Source organism: Carcharhinus amblyrhynchos, chromosome 17 (genome assembly GCF_965287045.1).
Source record: "Carcharhinus amblyrhynchos chromosome 17, sCarAmb.v2.hapA, whole genome shotgun sequence".
Taxonomy (NCBI): Eukaryota; Metazoa; Chordata; class Chondrichthyes; order Carcharhiniformes; family Carcharhinidae; genus Carcharhinus; species Carcharhinus amblyrhynchos.
Genome location: NC_137340.1, coordinates 10734681 through 10751367, shown reverse-complemented (window position 1 = coordinate 10751367; position 16687 = coordinate 10734681). Strand labels below are relative to the sequence as shown.

The 16687-nt window shown below is 46.5% G+C and overlaps 1 pseudogene; it reads right to left on the bottom strand.

Moving 5' to 3' along the window:
- Positions 1 to 14570: 14570 nt before the first annotated feature.
- LOC145354618 (U6 spliceosomal RNA) lies at positions 14571 to 14646 on the bottom strand (annotated as a pseudogene).
- Positions 14647 to 16687: the final 2041 nt, after the last annotated feature.

The following is a 16687-nucleotide window of genomic DNA, read 5'->3' as shown; positions in this document are numbered from 1 at the left end:
AGTTAAGAGCACAATCCGCATTGCCTCATAGAGGAGCTGGGTGTCCTCTTAGAATCATAGAATTCCTACAGTGCAGAAGGAGGCCATTCAGCCCATCGGGTCTGCACTGCCTCTCCAACACACCGTCTTGCCTGGGACCACTCTGTGCCCCGTAACCCATAATCCCACACATTTACCCAGTTAATCACCATACCTGCACATCTTTGGACACTAAAGGACAATTTAGCATGGGCAGTCCACCTAATCTGCCTATCTTGTAGGAGGAAAGCAGAGCATCAAAAGAAACTCAGTCAGACATGGGGAGAATGTGCAAACTCCACACAGTCACCCTAGGCTGGAATCGAACCTGGGTCCCTGGCGCTGTGAGGTAGTGCTAACCACTGTACCACTTCAACTATCATCATCGTCCAACAGCAACTGCTTTGTTGATGTCTTCAGTGCCATATGCCTGCATCTGACACTTCTCACTGACAGGTCCCTGACAAATGTTGCACTGATTTCTCTGTGACAGCCCGGGAAGATGCAAAGTTGTGAAAATTGAGGGCTTCTGTTGCTTTAATTTGCCATGGGCAATTGATGGTGGGACTGGAAGCATTCTGTAGATACCCAGGAGGAATGTGAAAGAGATCTCCAATGTCATCCTGAGAGGCATGACTATTGGACGGATATATCTTCTTCAAAGACATTGGACATATGTGCCCTGTACGTACGCCTAGAAAGGTTGTACCTGGTGTCTTCAGCCCAGTACCACCTGATTCTCCTGCCCTAGAGCGCCTGTCAATGGGACTCCATCTGCCAAATAAAAGCACTGAGCCATCAATTCTGAGAGAGAAAACATTCCTTGTCCAATGTCAAGCTGACTTGGGGAGTAGTTGGTGCCCCACAAAAAGGGATGAGTGACTGATTCCAGTGGCAGTATTAGAAGATATAAAAGAAAGCATCAAAAGAGAAAGTAGCACGGAAACCTATGATTGGTAAGGGAAGTTGTGGCCTCTTCAGTTCACCCATTCCAACTGTGGTCGGGTTATTTTTTTCATCAAAATGGGCATCACGGTGGCACAGTGGTTAGCACTGCTGCCTCGCAGCGCCAGGGACGCAGGTTCAATTCTGGGCTCAGGTGACTGTCTGGTTGGAGTCTGCACATTTTCCCCTTGTCTACATGGGTCCCTTCCGGGTGCATCGGTTTCCTTCCACAGTCCAAAGGTGTGCGGGTTAGGTTGACTGGCCATGCTAAATTGCCCCTTAGTCTCAGGGTAAATAAGTGGTGTTACGGCCTCTTTTAGGTAAAATCCAATGACCAACTGTAGTAAAGCGCCATTAACCTGACGTGATTTGAACCCGCAACCATTGGATCTGGAGTCAGACACGCTACCGCTGTGCTACAATAAGTGGTGTTATGGAGATAGGGGCTGGGTGAGATTGGTGTTAGTACAGGCTTGATGGGCTGAACGGCCTACTTCTGCGCTGTAGGGATTCTATGTGGACCTTTGCCTGGCGCTACATTTGTTCTGCTAAATAGAAGAAATCTGTTTTCATGCAATCATGGCAAACGAGGAGAGCGATTACAGAGAACTTACAGCTCGGAAACAACCAGAAATATTGCTCTGTGGTGACATTTAAGTTGCACATAAGCTGAGTGATGCACTGAAACCCAAATTTCCTGCCTCTGTGGCACCGTTACAGCATTACTGGAGGATCACTGCCAAATATATCAACAGCAACCCCAATAACTGGTTAAATTATCTTTAAAATCACACATGTGAAACTAAAACATGTTTTTGCTTCACTGAATTACTTTATTAAGGACATAAAGATCCTTAGAGAAGTTTTGATCATTTTTGAACAAGTTTGCCCTTTAAGATTTTCTCTATTATTATCCATCGCTAAGATTTTATAACTGGGATGTAATCTCATCAACCATTACATGTTTTCAGTTAAAAAAAAATATGGTTTGGATATTCTCAGCCAATGGATATACCTCTAGGTATTTTTTTGTGTGTGTCTGATGTAAGTACTTTTTTTTTGAAAAAGAGTTTTCAGATGCTATTCGAGACTGGGGCTGTGTCATGTTTGCTTTAATGGCCACTGTTAGACCTACTGGCACCAGTAACAAAAGGGGAGGGTTCGGCACTCAGTGAAGGCACTCTCATTCAGTGGCCAACAAAGGCCCAAAGGGCAGGTCTATCATTAGTGCCAGCGACTCTAGCCCTGCACCGTGTGATTAATCACTGAAGTCAGTATCGCACTTCCAGCCTGCCTCACGCTCACTGCGAGGGTCAGGGGAGCTTTGCCCAGAGCTCATTATGTGCTCGGGGGCTTGTAATTTACCCTTGCCCTCCGACAAGCTTTCCTTTAGTCGTGATAAAAACACACACACACACACAAAGTGCAGGTTGCTAACTTTAGCAGACATTGCTGCAGTCAAGTGAGGAGTTCAATATAAAGCCGGTTAACAACTGCATTATTCAAAGTTTCAGAAGGAAGTGCGGGTAGGAGACATTGCGCTTTCTGATCAAGGATTTCCTTTGTCACAATAAACAATGATGCATCGCAGCCTGGGCCAGGTAAAGGTCACATCACCAATCGGCCCTATATTTTCATTTTTTTTTAAACTACATCTCTTACCTCCAAATGCATGCAATGTGGCGTTTACCCTGGAAATGTACCTTTCCAAACACTTAACAGGAGCAGGATCAGGTCACTGTGTTTCCTGTCCATCAAGGGGATTTCACAACAGTAAGCTGCTCCTGTAGTGCGACTAATTATATGATACACGGGACGTGGACTGCCCTGTTCCTTTGACTCGCAAGATAGAGCAGGGATTGACAGCAGGAGTGTCTCCACTCTGGCGTCAGTAAGTCCTCTGACCATCCATGCAATTTATGTTATTACAAGGCTATGCTGCATGTATGAATGCCAGTACAAAATAAAGCAATTACATTTAATTAGACAAGCAAAACTGTTGGGCTCACAGCCACCGCAGTAGCTGCAGCTTCTTTTGTTGACGTACGGTGCAGGTAATAAATGCAAACTTCAAAGCCTTAGCAAATTACTGTCTTACACGTGGAAGGACCAAACCCCAAGCCAAAAGATTGCTAAACAACAATTTACATTTCTTTAAATTGAAGGGTTAATTGAGCCTTAACATTAAAGAATCTGAATCATTGTGGGTCGAGGTGCCCATTAAGAGCCAAAATAATGTCAGCAGAAGAAGAGGTTGCCTTTTCTCCAATCTATTTTCGCCTGCTCACACCTAGCCTTGAACTGAAGCATTTGTCAACTGAGCAGAAGTCCCATATCGGACTCTTCTGTTTATACAATGCATTCGATGCTGTCATTCTCAATGCTTTAGACTATATTTCAGTGCCCCGAGATGTGGTTTTGATCTCATGAGCACCTCCTGGTGATCTTACATCCAGACATCTTGCCATGAATTATCCGCTGTCCACTTTGGTTGTACCTAACCTGGGTGGAAATGCAGATATGATGACAGATGTAGTTAATGATTGAATCATACAACTGTCTCCATGGGTAAGGCTGCAGACAAACAGCCTGGCGCAGAACAAAACAGTATGCTGGCAGGGAACACACATTCAGGAAGTATGGAAGTGATTGAGTGTCCAGGTCTGGTTTGTGTTATTGCAACACATTGTGGTTATATCGACACAAGCATTCAACTGAATAGTAGTTTGCTCCTCTACCCGTCGTATGAAAACAGCAAAGGGGATCACTTTAAAATAAGATTAATACATGAAAGCATTTGATGCTCCAATCTCCCATTGGGTTTACCTGCCTTGATATAATTTGTGCTTCTTTCCAAACTTCTAATGCGTTTGTGTCTCACCGATTTTTTTCTGGAATAAAACAGAATCGTGGAATCCCTACAGTGCAGAAGAGGTCAGTGAGCCCACTGAGTCTGCACCAACTCTCTGACAGAGTGTCTTACCCAGGTCCTCTCCTCTGCCCTATCCTTGTAACCCCAGACATTTATCACTGCTAATCCCCTAACCTACACATCTTGGGATACTAAGGGGCAATTTAGCGTTGCTAATCCCCCCCCCCCCCCATCCTACACATCTTGATACACTAAAGGTCAATTTAGCATGGCCAACCTGCACATCTTTGGACTGTGGGAGGAAACTGGAGCACCTGGAGAAAACCCACGCAGACATGGGGAGAACGTGCAAACTGCACACAGTCACCCAGGGCCAGAATCGAACCCAGGTCCCTGGCGCTGTGAGGCAGCAGCGCTAAAGACAGTGTTACCATGCTATCCCTATTTGAGAATTTAAAAGCAAGGAATGGACGATGCTACAAACTGTACGGGGACGTATGTTGCTCAAAGTTGCTTTCCTCCTCCTGAAACTCAGGGACAATTCATGTTATTCTCAACTGCCCGTGGGCTAAAGAGAACCAGAGCAGAAGGGGCCTCTCCCCGCTCGCAGGGTGGCTATGTTTCCAAAGGCAAGGGGCACTCACTTATATTGAAGAGCATCTGCAGGTAGACACGAGGTGTGACACCTAAGAGATAGGTGTGCAGCCACGAGTCATAAAGGCATGATGTTTTGCAAAGGGTCGTGTGGTTTTATAACTCTACCACAGAGTTTGGCAGAAGCAGGGGTTCTGGTGGTGCACAAAATGCAAAAGTTTAACAATGAATGTTAATTTTGCAATCTGGTGAAAATGAGCTTGACTTTCCTTCAGATGTCTAGAGACAAAAATCTTAGCATGAGCCCTTGGAACAATGGAGCGCTCCTCGTTTCAATGGCGTGGGAAGAAATTTTGTGACCCCTCCAGCCAGTCTTGCCGAAAGCTGGCTGTATTTTCCAGCCCCGCCCTCACCAGTGCAATGTGGAAAAACTCAGCCCAACGGCTGCAGGAAGTGGGGTAGAGGGAAATAAATGCGCTTCCCTTCAGTTTTCTTTGGAGAATGCTTTCTTAATTTCTCTTGAAGTTCCCCACCTTACCCCCAGTTTGACTGACAGGCTGCTTGCTGATCAAGCCTGTGGCACAGGAATGTAGTGAGGCAGGGAGGGAGGGGTCTAGTATTGGAGGCGATCATAGACTCCCAAAAGTGCAGAAGGAGGCCATTCGGTCCATTGAGTCTGCGCTGACCACAATCCCACCCAGACCCCATTCCTGTAACTCCACATATTTAGCCTACTAATCCCCTGACACTAGGGTCAATTTAGCATGGCCAATCAACCTAACCTGTACATCTTTGAACTGTGGCAGGAAACCAGGGCACCCGGAGGAAACCCATGTAGACACGGAGAAAATGTGCAAACTTCACGCAGCCAGTGATCCGAGGCCGGAATTGAACCTAGCTCTCTGGCACTGTGAGGCAGCAGTGTAAACCACTGTGCCATTGCGCCACCCATAAGACTAAGGGGGTAAGAAATTGTGTCAGGGTTAGATTGTGGTAAAGTAGGTGTGATCACAATGGGGCAAAATGGTGCTCGGGGGAGGTGGAGAGGTGAAGAGATGGTGGTGGTGGTCAAAATAGTGATGATTGTGTGGGACAAAATAGTGACAGGGTGGTTGAGATGGAAGCAGGATGTTAGTCACAAGAAGTCATTGGTGATAGTATAACTGAAAGTGGTTCAGCATGTTGGGCTCAGGCAATACTTCTTGTGGAGTCCAGTGAAGGCACTTACTTGGTTGCTATGACCCATCAAGCCCCATGCTACATCTTGGGTTTTCCACCCAGACAATATTTGTGGCAAACAGAAATCTCATTAACATGGAGGAACACAGCCTCTTAATAATTGGTCTTGACCAACCCAACTCCTGCAAGCGGATCGGTCGCTGTTTAGCTCCTGCCCTGCAGAATTGTGGGCTGTGGGTTGAGGTCAGCTTTGAAATTATTTAAATTTGAACCTGTTACCCAACCCATGTCTCCCATTTCTAGGTGTTAAAATGATTTCTATGTGTGGCGAGGGAGTCTGGTTATCACACCTTGTGACAAAGTAGCTTATGTGACTGGAGTAGAAACCCATGCAATTCATGTGGCAGGTACAGAGAGCTATTTCCATCATGAATTGCTCCCAGCTTCATCAGTCCCGCTCCTCACTACTCCATACTTTTGGATACCCAGTTATTTGAAATAGGTCCAATTCTGGGGTCTGCTGCTTCTCATAGAATCCCTACAGTGCAGAAGATGTCATTTGGCCCAACAAGTCTGCATTGATTCTCTGACAAAGCGTCTCACCCCAGGCCTATCCCATACCCCATGCATTTCCCATGGCTAATCCATCTAACCTACCCATCTTGGAACACTAAGGAACAATTTAGCATGTTCAATCCACCTAACCTGCACATCTGTCGACTGTGGGAGGAATCTGAAGCACCCAGCAGAAACCCATGCAGACACAGGGAGAGTGTGCAGACTCCACACTGACAGTCATCTAAGGCTGGAATCGAACCCAGCTCCTTGGAGCTGTGAGGCAGCAGTGTTAACCACCGTGCCACCTACTGAACCCTTCACGGGGAAGTAAATATTTTGGTTGGTGTCATTGGTGACTGATATCATGCGATGAAGTACGACAATTGGCAAATGCTGGGATGTTGCAAATGGCGTTTTAGAAGCTTCCGAGGCACAGAAAGTTAAGACTGTGGCACACCTGGAGCAGAAGGACCAGAATAATCGATCCGTAATTTTGTTCAGGGCAGAATGTATTTATGACTGTAATGACTTCAATCCGGCCATTGAGGTTGGCCTATTGGAATATGAACTCCCTAATTAAGGAGTCAATTGATTGGCCAATCAAGGGGTCTTTTCCTTGTATTTAACTGGGAGTGTCAGTTCCTCTGGCACTCCAGAGGTATACTGCTGACTGCTAGTTCTCTGTGTACTGCTGTTAGAGATTAAATAAAGGGATTTTGGTGAAGGGACTTCTACCTCTGAAGACTTATTACAGTGACCTCCTGAAACAAATATAACAAATTGTGAAACCAGTAACAAGGAAGTGTTTTATTTATAGTAGGTGACTCTCCCCTCAATCTGGTTTCCAATGTGGGTGCCACAAGCATAGACATGGGTCAAGGGTGGAAGAGGAAAAGCACATTGTTAAAATGGCGGCAGGGGCTCGTTGGGCCGAAGGGCCTGTTTCCCGTGCTGTGTTGTTCTTTGATTCCATAAACAGCCACTTTTACACATTTTGATCATTTATTCACATTTGAAAGTTAGGAAAATATAGGTTTAGGATGAACTGCATTGGTAACTGGAGTGGAACAGACTCTCTGATCAGGTGCTTGACATTAGTTCTGAATTTACGATCTATATTAGCGTTGTTACATTGTGTTGACTTCACTGTCAGGCAACTGCTCCACTTTTTGCAAAGGTTTTAATGCTATTGATAATTTAAACACAAAAATAAATCTAACTGATGAACATCCTTGGACTGATGACTGTTTTTAGCTTGATGTATATGTCTGATATCCACCAGCTACAAGTTCCCCTCCAAACCACACACCACTATGACTTGGAAATATATCAATATTCCTTCACTGTCGCTGGGTCAAAATCCTGGAACTCCCCCCCCTAACAGCACTGTGGGTGTTCTTTCACCATATGGACTGCAGGAATACAAGGCGGCAGCTCACCACCACCACCTTTGCAAGGGCAATTAGGGACGGACAGTAAAATTCCTGGCCCAGTCAGTGACACCCTGTGAAAGAATTTTTAAAAAGCCAGTGGGAAAATTCACATATTTTGTGGGTTAAGATAAGGGAGGTTTAAATGTGTAGCTTTAAGAGCTGGCCCAACATTACTGTTTCCTGGCTGCAGTATGAACAACCTATATTCACTCCAGTAAAAAGTAAAAGGATCAAAATGAGTCATTACAATCAGGCTGCACTAACTCAAATAAAGCACGGCGCAAAAGAGAATCATTTTGAGAGATATAGGCCTGAATTCTCTGATGTCGTAAGCTTCACCACCGTGAGAACGAAGAATTTAGTGCTCAGCCAAAATTTCAGAAAACAAAGGCGTACAGAAGGTTCAGAGAGCTAGGAGATGTTAAGGATCGAGAGGAGTATACGGGTTGTAGGAAGGAGCTTAAAAAAGGAAATTAGGAGAGCCAGAAGGGGTCATGAGAAGGCCTTGGTGGATAAGATTAAGGAGAACCCTAAGGCATTCTACAAATATGTGAAGAGTGAAAGGATGAAATGGGAAGGAATAGGACCTATAGAAGGTGAAGGGGGAAAAGTTTGTGCGGAGCCGGTAGAAATGGCAGAGGTGCCTAATGAATATTTTACCTCGGTATTCACAACGGAAAATGATCTGGGTGGTTGGACTGCAGGTTTGTGGCAGACACAAGAGATTGAGTATGTGGACGTTAAGGAAGAGGATGCGTCAGAAGTTTTGAATAGCATCAAGATAGATATTTCGCCGGGACCAGATGGGATGTACCCCAAGTTACTGTGGGAGGTGAGGGAAGAGATTGCAGAGCCCCTGGCGATGATCTTTGCATCATCAATGGAGACGGGAGAGGTTCTGGAGGATTGAAGGATTGCGGATGTGGCTCCTATATTCAAGAAAGGGAACAGGGATAGCCCAGGAAATACCGACTGGTGAGTCTAACCTCAGTGGTTGGTAAGTTGATGGAGACGATCCTGAGGGACAGGATTTATGAACATTTAGAGAAGTTTAGTATGATGAAAAGTAGTCAGCACGGCTTTGTCAAGGGCAGGTCACGCCTTACGAGCTTGGTTGAGTTCTCTGAAAATGTGACTAAACACATTGATGAAGGAAGAGCGGTGGATGTGGTTTATATGGACTTCAGCAAGGCGTTCGATAAGGTCCCCCATGCAAGACTTCTTGAGAAAGTGAGAGGGCATGGGATCCAAGGGGCTGTTGCCTTGTGGATCCAGAACTGGCTTGCCTACAGAAGGCAGAGAGTGGTTGTGCATGGGTCTTTTTCTGCGTGGAGGTCGGTCACCAGTGGAGTGCCCCGGGGATCTATTCTAGGACCCTTGCTGTTTGTAATTTTTATAAAATGACCCGGATGAGGAAGTGGAGGGATGGGTTGATAAGTTTGCCGATGACATGAAGGTTGGTGGTGTTGTGGACAGTCTGGAGGGATGTCAGAAGTTGCAGCGTGACATAGCTAGGATGCAGGACTGGGCGGAGAAGTGGCAGATGGATTCAACGCGGATAAATGTGTAGTGGTCCATTTTGGCAGGTCCAATGAGATGAAGGAGTAGAATATCAAGGGTAAGACTCATAGCAGTGTAGAGGATCAGAAGGACCTTGGGGTCTGGGTCCATAGAACTCTTAAATTGGCTTCGCAGATGGAGGATGTGGTCAAGAAGGCGTATGGTGTACTGGACTTCATTAATCAAGGGATTGAGTTTAGGAGTCTGGAGATAATGCTGCAGCTTTATAAGACCCGAGTCAGACCCCACTTGGAGTACTGTGCGCAGTTCTGGTCGCCTCATTACAAGAAAGATGTGGAAGCTATTGAAAGGGTGCAGAGGAGATTTACAAGTATATTGCCTGGATTGGGTGGCATGCCATATGAGGATAGGTTGAGGGACTCAGTCTTTTCTCCCTGGAGAGACGAAGGATGAGAGGTGACCCGATGGAGGTTTATAAGATGTTGAGAGGTATAGATCGGGTGGATTCTTAGAGGCTATTTCCCAGGGCTGAAAGGGTTGCTACGAGAGGACACAGGTTTAAGATGCTGGGGAGTGGGTACAGAGGAGATGTCGGGGTAAGTTTTTCACTCAGAGGGTGGTGAGTGAGTGGAATCAGCTGCCGTCGGTGGTGGTGGTGGTGAACTTGTTAGGGTCTTTTAAGAGACTTCTGGATGAATACATGGGATTTAACGGAATTGAGGATTATAGGTAGGCCTAGTAGGTAGGGATATGATCAGCGCAACTTGTGGGCTGAAGGGCCTGTTTGTGCTGTAGTTTTCTATGTTCTATGTTGTTCATTCACTGCAGCATAGAATCATAGAATGTATGGCAGGAGACAGGCCCTTCAGCCCAAACTGGTCCATACTAACAAACTGCCCATCTAAGCCAACCCCATTTGCCTGCCATATTCGGCCCATATCCGTCTAAACCTTTCCTGTCCATGTTTCTGTCCAAATGCCTTTTCAATGTTGTCAATGTCCTTGCCTCAAACGCTTTCCACATACGCACCACCCTTTTTGTTACTTCTCAGGTTCCCATTAATTCTTTCCCCTCTCAGCTTAAACCTATGCCCTCTAGTTCTCGATTCCCCAATCCTGGGAAAAAGACTGAGTGCATTCACCCTATCCATGACGCTCATGATCTTATATACCTCTAGAAGATCACCCCTCAATCTTCTACGCTCCAAAGAATACCAATCTCTCCCTATAACTCAGTCCCTTAAGTTCTGGCAACATCCTTATAAACCTCTTCTGCACTCTCTCTCCAGTTTAACAGTATCTTTTCTATAGCAAGGTGACCAAAACTGAACACAGTACTCCAGGTGTGGCCTCCCCAACATAACTTCCCAACTTCTATACTCAAAGCCTTGACTGGTGAAGGCCAACATGCCAAAAGCCTTCTTTACTGCCCGATCTACCTGTGACTCCACCCTTAGAGAACTGTGCACCGAAACTAAAAGGTCGTTGTGTTCCAAGATATTCCTTAAGGTCCTATCATTCACCAGCACGGCCAGAGAATCCCTGCCAAGATCAGAGAATTTCGGCCACAGAGGTTCATTTTGACCTTGGATGACATTGCAAAATGGATGATATCTAATAAGCCGCCCATACACTTCCTCTGATTGTAATTTGACTGCAATAGAAACATACAGTGGGAAAGCTTTTTAAAGGATAGCTCATCTGATAATTATATTCTCACTGAAAATTAAAATGACTCCCACAGCCTGCTTCCAGAGACTCTCATAGAAGAAGCAAACTCGGTAAACACTGTTTCTATTTTAAACAAGATCTCGATTAGCAAGCGACAGTGGGACATTGAGAAGGACTTGTGTTTATACTAAATATAATGGGCATCTGAAATTCTATTGGGGCTCATCCAACAGCAGAAGAGCAATGGAGGGGAATAAAAGTGTATCCAACTGGAGAGCCTCAGACCCCAAGCTGAATTACCAGGATGGAATAATCTGTTTAATAGGGGTAGGTCTACTGCATCTGTAAGGGTGAGGTAGCAATGCCGTCCTCACTATCACTGGCAGCAACAGTCGGGGTGATACGGTGGCACCATGGTTAGCACGAGCAACCTTCCCCCCACCACATAAGTATCGGGGCAACCTTCCTCCGCTAGCACACAAGCATCGAGGCAACCTCCCCCCCGCACCACCAAACAAGCATCGAGGCAACCTCCCCTCCCACCACCACACAAGCATTGAGGCAACCTCCCCTCCCACCACCACACAAGCATCGAGGCAACCTCCCCTCCCACCACCACACAAGCATCGAGGCAACCTCCCCCCCCGCACCACCACACAAGCATTGGGGCAACCTCCCCCCCACCACCACTCAAGCATTGAGGCAACCTCCCCTCCCACCACCACACAAGCATCGAGGCAACCTCCCCCCCCCACCACCAAACAAGCATTGGGGCAACCTCCCCTCCACCACCACACAAGCATCGAGGCAACCTCCCCCCCACCACCAAACAAGCATCGAGGCAACCTCCCCCCCCGCACCACCACTCAAGCATCGAGGCAACCTCCCCTCCCACCACCGCTCAAGCATTGAGGCAACCTCCACCCCCCACCACCACTCAAGCATTGAGGCAACCTCCTCCCCCCACCACCACTCAAGCATTGAGGCAACCTCCACCCCCCACCACCACTCAAGCATTGAGGCAACCTCCACCCCCCACCACCACTCAAGCATTGAGGCAACCTCCTCCCCCCACCACCACTCAAGCATCGAGGCAACCTCCACCCCCTCTCATCACCACACAAGCATTGAGGCAACCTCCTCCCCCCACCACCACTCAAGCATCGAGGCAACCGCCTCCCCCCTCATCACCACACTTGCATCGAGGCAACCTTTCCCCACCTACCACACAAGCATCGAGGCAACCTCCCCCCCACCCCCGCCACCACCACACAAGCATCGAGGCAACACAAGGGAAAAACCCCCAATGGGGTTCCCCAGAGGGCCTGCCCCTGGCATTGCTACCCTGGCACTGCCAGGTGGCATGCCCCCCTCCCCGAGGGACTATACTTACCTTTGTACTTCCAACAGGTTTCCCTTGACCGCTTGAAGTTTTTTTAAAGATTGTTGCTAATATGACGTCACGTCAGTAAGGTGTGAATATTCACTGAGTAGGGGGGAATATATTGTGAGAAAGTCACAGGCATGTCATCCTTTGAGCTGGAGAGCTGCCAAGTGTCAGAGGGAGTGACAATGTATTTTTCATCCTCAGTCTCTTCTGCTGCTGCTTGTTCCTGTATAACTGACTGGTCAGGGTGAGGTTCTTGACTATACACAAGTGGAGAGTCAAGAACCTCACCCTGTGAAGGCACAAGTGTAGTCTGGCTGTGAGGTGGGAGTGGGAGGGAGAATATGTCCGAGGCTTCCAGCACTGAGAAGTGAGCGAAAGTGCTATGAATATGAAATATGAGTTATGGTTGGTAGTCATCATTGTTGGATGAGTGAAGTGGAGAGGTGAAAGGGGTATTGCATTGAGCAATGAGGTTAATGTTTCAGCTTGTAGGATATTTGAAGATGCGTTCTCTGACCTTGACCACTCATGCTGGATAACTGAATTTCTTGAGGTGCTGCATCCATTTTCTCGGGGCTATACTGCTGGCACTGACCTTCATAACGTCTGTCTGCAGGAACCGGGATCTTCCATAAACGGAAAAACTCTGTCCTGCTTTCCAACTTATACACCAAGACGTTCCATATTACATCAGAGAATGTTGGAGCTTGCACTCTGTCACAGCGCATCATTATCACAGAATTATAGAATCACTACACTGCAGGAGGAGGCCATTCGGCCCATCGAGTCTGCGCCGACAACAATCCCATTCTAGGCCCTAACCCCACAACCCGACACGTTTACCTGGCTAATCCCTCTAACTGACACATCCCGGGACAGTAAGGGGCAATTTAGCACGGCCATCAACCTAACCCACACATCTTTGGATTGTGGGGGGGGGGAAACCACAGCACCCGGAGGAAACCCACACAGACACAGGGAGAATGTGCGAAGGTGAGAGGGCATGGGATCCAACGGCCTTTGGCCTTGTGGATGGATCTTTTACTGAATGGAGGTCAGTCACCAGTGGAGTGCCCCAGGGATCTGTTCTAGGACCCTTGCTGTTTGTCATTTTCATAAATGACCTGGATGAGGAAGTGGAGGGATGGATGAGTAAGTTCGCTGATGACACGAAGGTCGGTGGTGTTGTGGATGGTCTGGAAGGATGTCAAAAGTTGCAGCAGGACATAAATAGGATGCAGGACTGGGCAGAGAAGTGGCAGATGGACTTCAACGCGGATAAATGCGTAGTCGTCCATTTTGGCAGAACCAACAGGATGAACGAGTACACTATCAAGGGCAGGAGTCTTAGTAGTGTTGAAGAGCAGAGGGATCTTGGGGTCCGGGTCCACAGGACTCTTAAATCGGCCTCGCAGGTGGAAGAGGTGGTCAAGAAGGCGTATGGTGTACTGGCCTTCATTAATCGAGGGATTGAGTTTAGGAGTCGGGAGGTAATACTGCAACTTTATAAGACCCTTGTCAGGCCTCATTTGGAGTATGCGCAGTTCTGGTCGCCTCACTATAGGAAAGACGTAGAAGCTATTGAAAGGGTACAGAGGAGATTTACAAGGATGTTGCCTGGACTGGGAGGCACGCCTTATGAAGTTAGGTTGAGGGAGCTGGGTCTCTTTTCCCTGGAGAGACGAAGGTTGAGAGGCGACCTGATAGAGGTTTATAAAATGTTGAGAGGAATGGATAGGGTGGATTCTCAGAGGCTATTTCCCCGGGTTGAAATGGTCGCTACGAGAGGACACAGATTTAAGATGCGGGGAGGAAAGTACAGAAGTGATGTTAGGGGTAAGTTTTTCACTCAGAGGGTGGTGAGTGAGTGGAATCGGCTGCTGTCAGTGGTGGTGGAGGCGAACTCGCTGGGGTCTTTTAAAAGACTTCTGGATGAGTATATGGGGTTTTATGGGATTGGGGGTTATAGATAGGTGTTGATGTGATCGGCGCAACTCGTGGGCCGAAGGGCCTGTTTGTGCTGTAGTGTTCTATGTCCACACAGACAGTGACCCGAGCCAGGAATCAAACCCAGTTTCCTGGAGCTGTGAAGCAGCAGGGCTGACCACCAGGGCTGCCCCTTCTTTCTGCAGACTTCTTTCTGTTCAAACGCTCTTCCCCTGCCACATCCAGCGCTGGCTCCAGCCTGAACGCATCTCGCCTTTCAGAGGTTTTGACTGACTTTAAGTAGTGCAGGCCAGATTTAAGTGGAGGCTACAGCTCGATACAAACTTGGCCCCCCTAATGAATGCAGCCACTCAAAGTGTGTTCCCTCTCTTATGTAGGACATGGTGGTGCACAATCACAGGCAGCAGGACTTAACCAGTGGGGGATAGGGACAGAATATGTCAATCCTTGTGCAGGGGCCATGCTAATCTTCTCCGTATCGTTCCAATTTTAGAATATGTGCTAGAATCCTTACAGTACAGAAGGAGGCCATGTGGCATATTGAGTCGACACTGACTCTCCGAAAGACCATCCCACCCTGGCCCTAATCCATGTAACCCCATGTATTACCCCACTTATCCCCTAACCTACACATCTTGGAACACTAAGGGGTAATTTACCATGGCCAATCCACCTAACCTGCACGCCTTTGGACTGTGGGAGGAAAACGGAGCACCTGGAGGAAACCCATACAGACATGGGGAGAACGTGAAAATTTCACAGTCACCCAAGTCTGGAATTGAACCCGGGTCCCTCGCACTGTGAGGCAGCAGTGCTAACCATTGTGCCAACACATTGTGGCCATGCAGGAAATGATGCTGATGATCATTAGGGAGTCCATGACGGAGGTGTAATAATGATTACTGTCCAGTTTTGATCCTTATACCTCTTTGCTAACATCAACTTAAAAGATAAACTAAGTTAGTTTTATGAAACAATAAGTTACGAACCACCGACCACTGCCTGTAGTTTCTCCCTGCATGGGGGGTAAATGAGTTGCGGTTTTGCAATGTTGTAAAAAGGATCATGTGACCACAATTTCAATAGTATGGAATATTTGAAGAGAGTCTGTTTTTTTTTCCTTTAAGGAAAAATTAAACTCTTTTGTATTATTTTTGTATTATAACTTTTTTTTTGTCAGTCAGGAACAACAGAATACATAATTTAAGTACACGAGAACATTTTACATTCTATTCCAAACACCCCTGGGCTAATTTATTTACTTAAAAGTCTTATTTCCACAATTAGAAGAAGAAAGGATGGGTACATTAGCTGGGCTTTGAAAATGTCAGAACACAATTAAAATAAATGATGCTTTTATTCATACAACACCACTGAGCAATCTGCTCACGATATTTGACTCCAGACTGGAAACTTACCATTTGGAACCACAACTACATGAAATCAAAAGGCAAAATCATTGGCGAGGAAGTTTGCAGAGGAGTAAAACCCAGTTTGGAACATGCAGATTTGGTCTGTCTGTGGAAAGTGCTATTGAAATCTGGACCACTGTCCCATTTGATCCTTGACATATCACTAAACCATCCCAGAATTTAACAGCAAATATACAGCACTCAGAAAGAGACATGGTTGGTGGAAGTGTCTTTTTAAAACGTTAAGTTTGCTCCTTTCTTTAAACAAACTAAAAGCTTTACACAAAATCTGCATCACATTAATAGTTCACATGCAAGCCACACACAATGCCAGAAGAAACTGTTAGAACACTAGCCAAAACGCGACCTAGAATATTGTCCACAGAGATTTTAGTAGAGTTTCTACTATCCCAATGGTGCTCCATGCTGCCCTATCTCCAAAGTGAAAGGACAAAACAACATTTAGCGTCCTCTGAAAAATGAAGACTGTCACTTGGTTGTTCACGATACATGGACCAAACAGTGAAACATGCATACCATGATTCATTTATTCTTTCACTTACAGCAGTCTGCGCACACTGGCGCTTATTCAATTACACGTAATCGTGTAAAATAGGTGTTGGCAAGTCAGCAGTTAATTTTTACATCAGTTCCACTTTTTATTCCTGTTGAGGTCAGCGAGTATCGGGACAGCTGTAAAATACAACACCCTATTGTGCTTTTTACACTATTGTCGCAGCCAAAGATTTCATACCCCACCCGCACCACTCCCCTTGCCCTGAATTTCCATTGAGCTCCAGTTAAATCCATCAGCAAATGTCCGAGGGCCTCCTGCGCCAGATATTTGGTGGTGTTTGTGCTCAATTTGAACCTTCGCCCACCCTACTGCATCCCACGGTGTCAATGTATTCCCCCATTCCTTTCCCCCCAACACACATATTTAACTATTATTTAATTGCATTTGTGCTAATCAGCTTAAGGATTCCATGTGGTGGGTAGTTCCATGCCCTGCTCCCTGGGCTAAACATTTTCTCCTTGATTCCTAGTTTGTGTCTATTTTACACTGAGGGCTGGATCTTCCAGTCCCAGTAAGAAGTCTCACAACAGCAGGTTAAAGCCTAATCAGTACTCTGTAAAGTGTGTGTGTG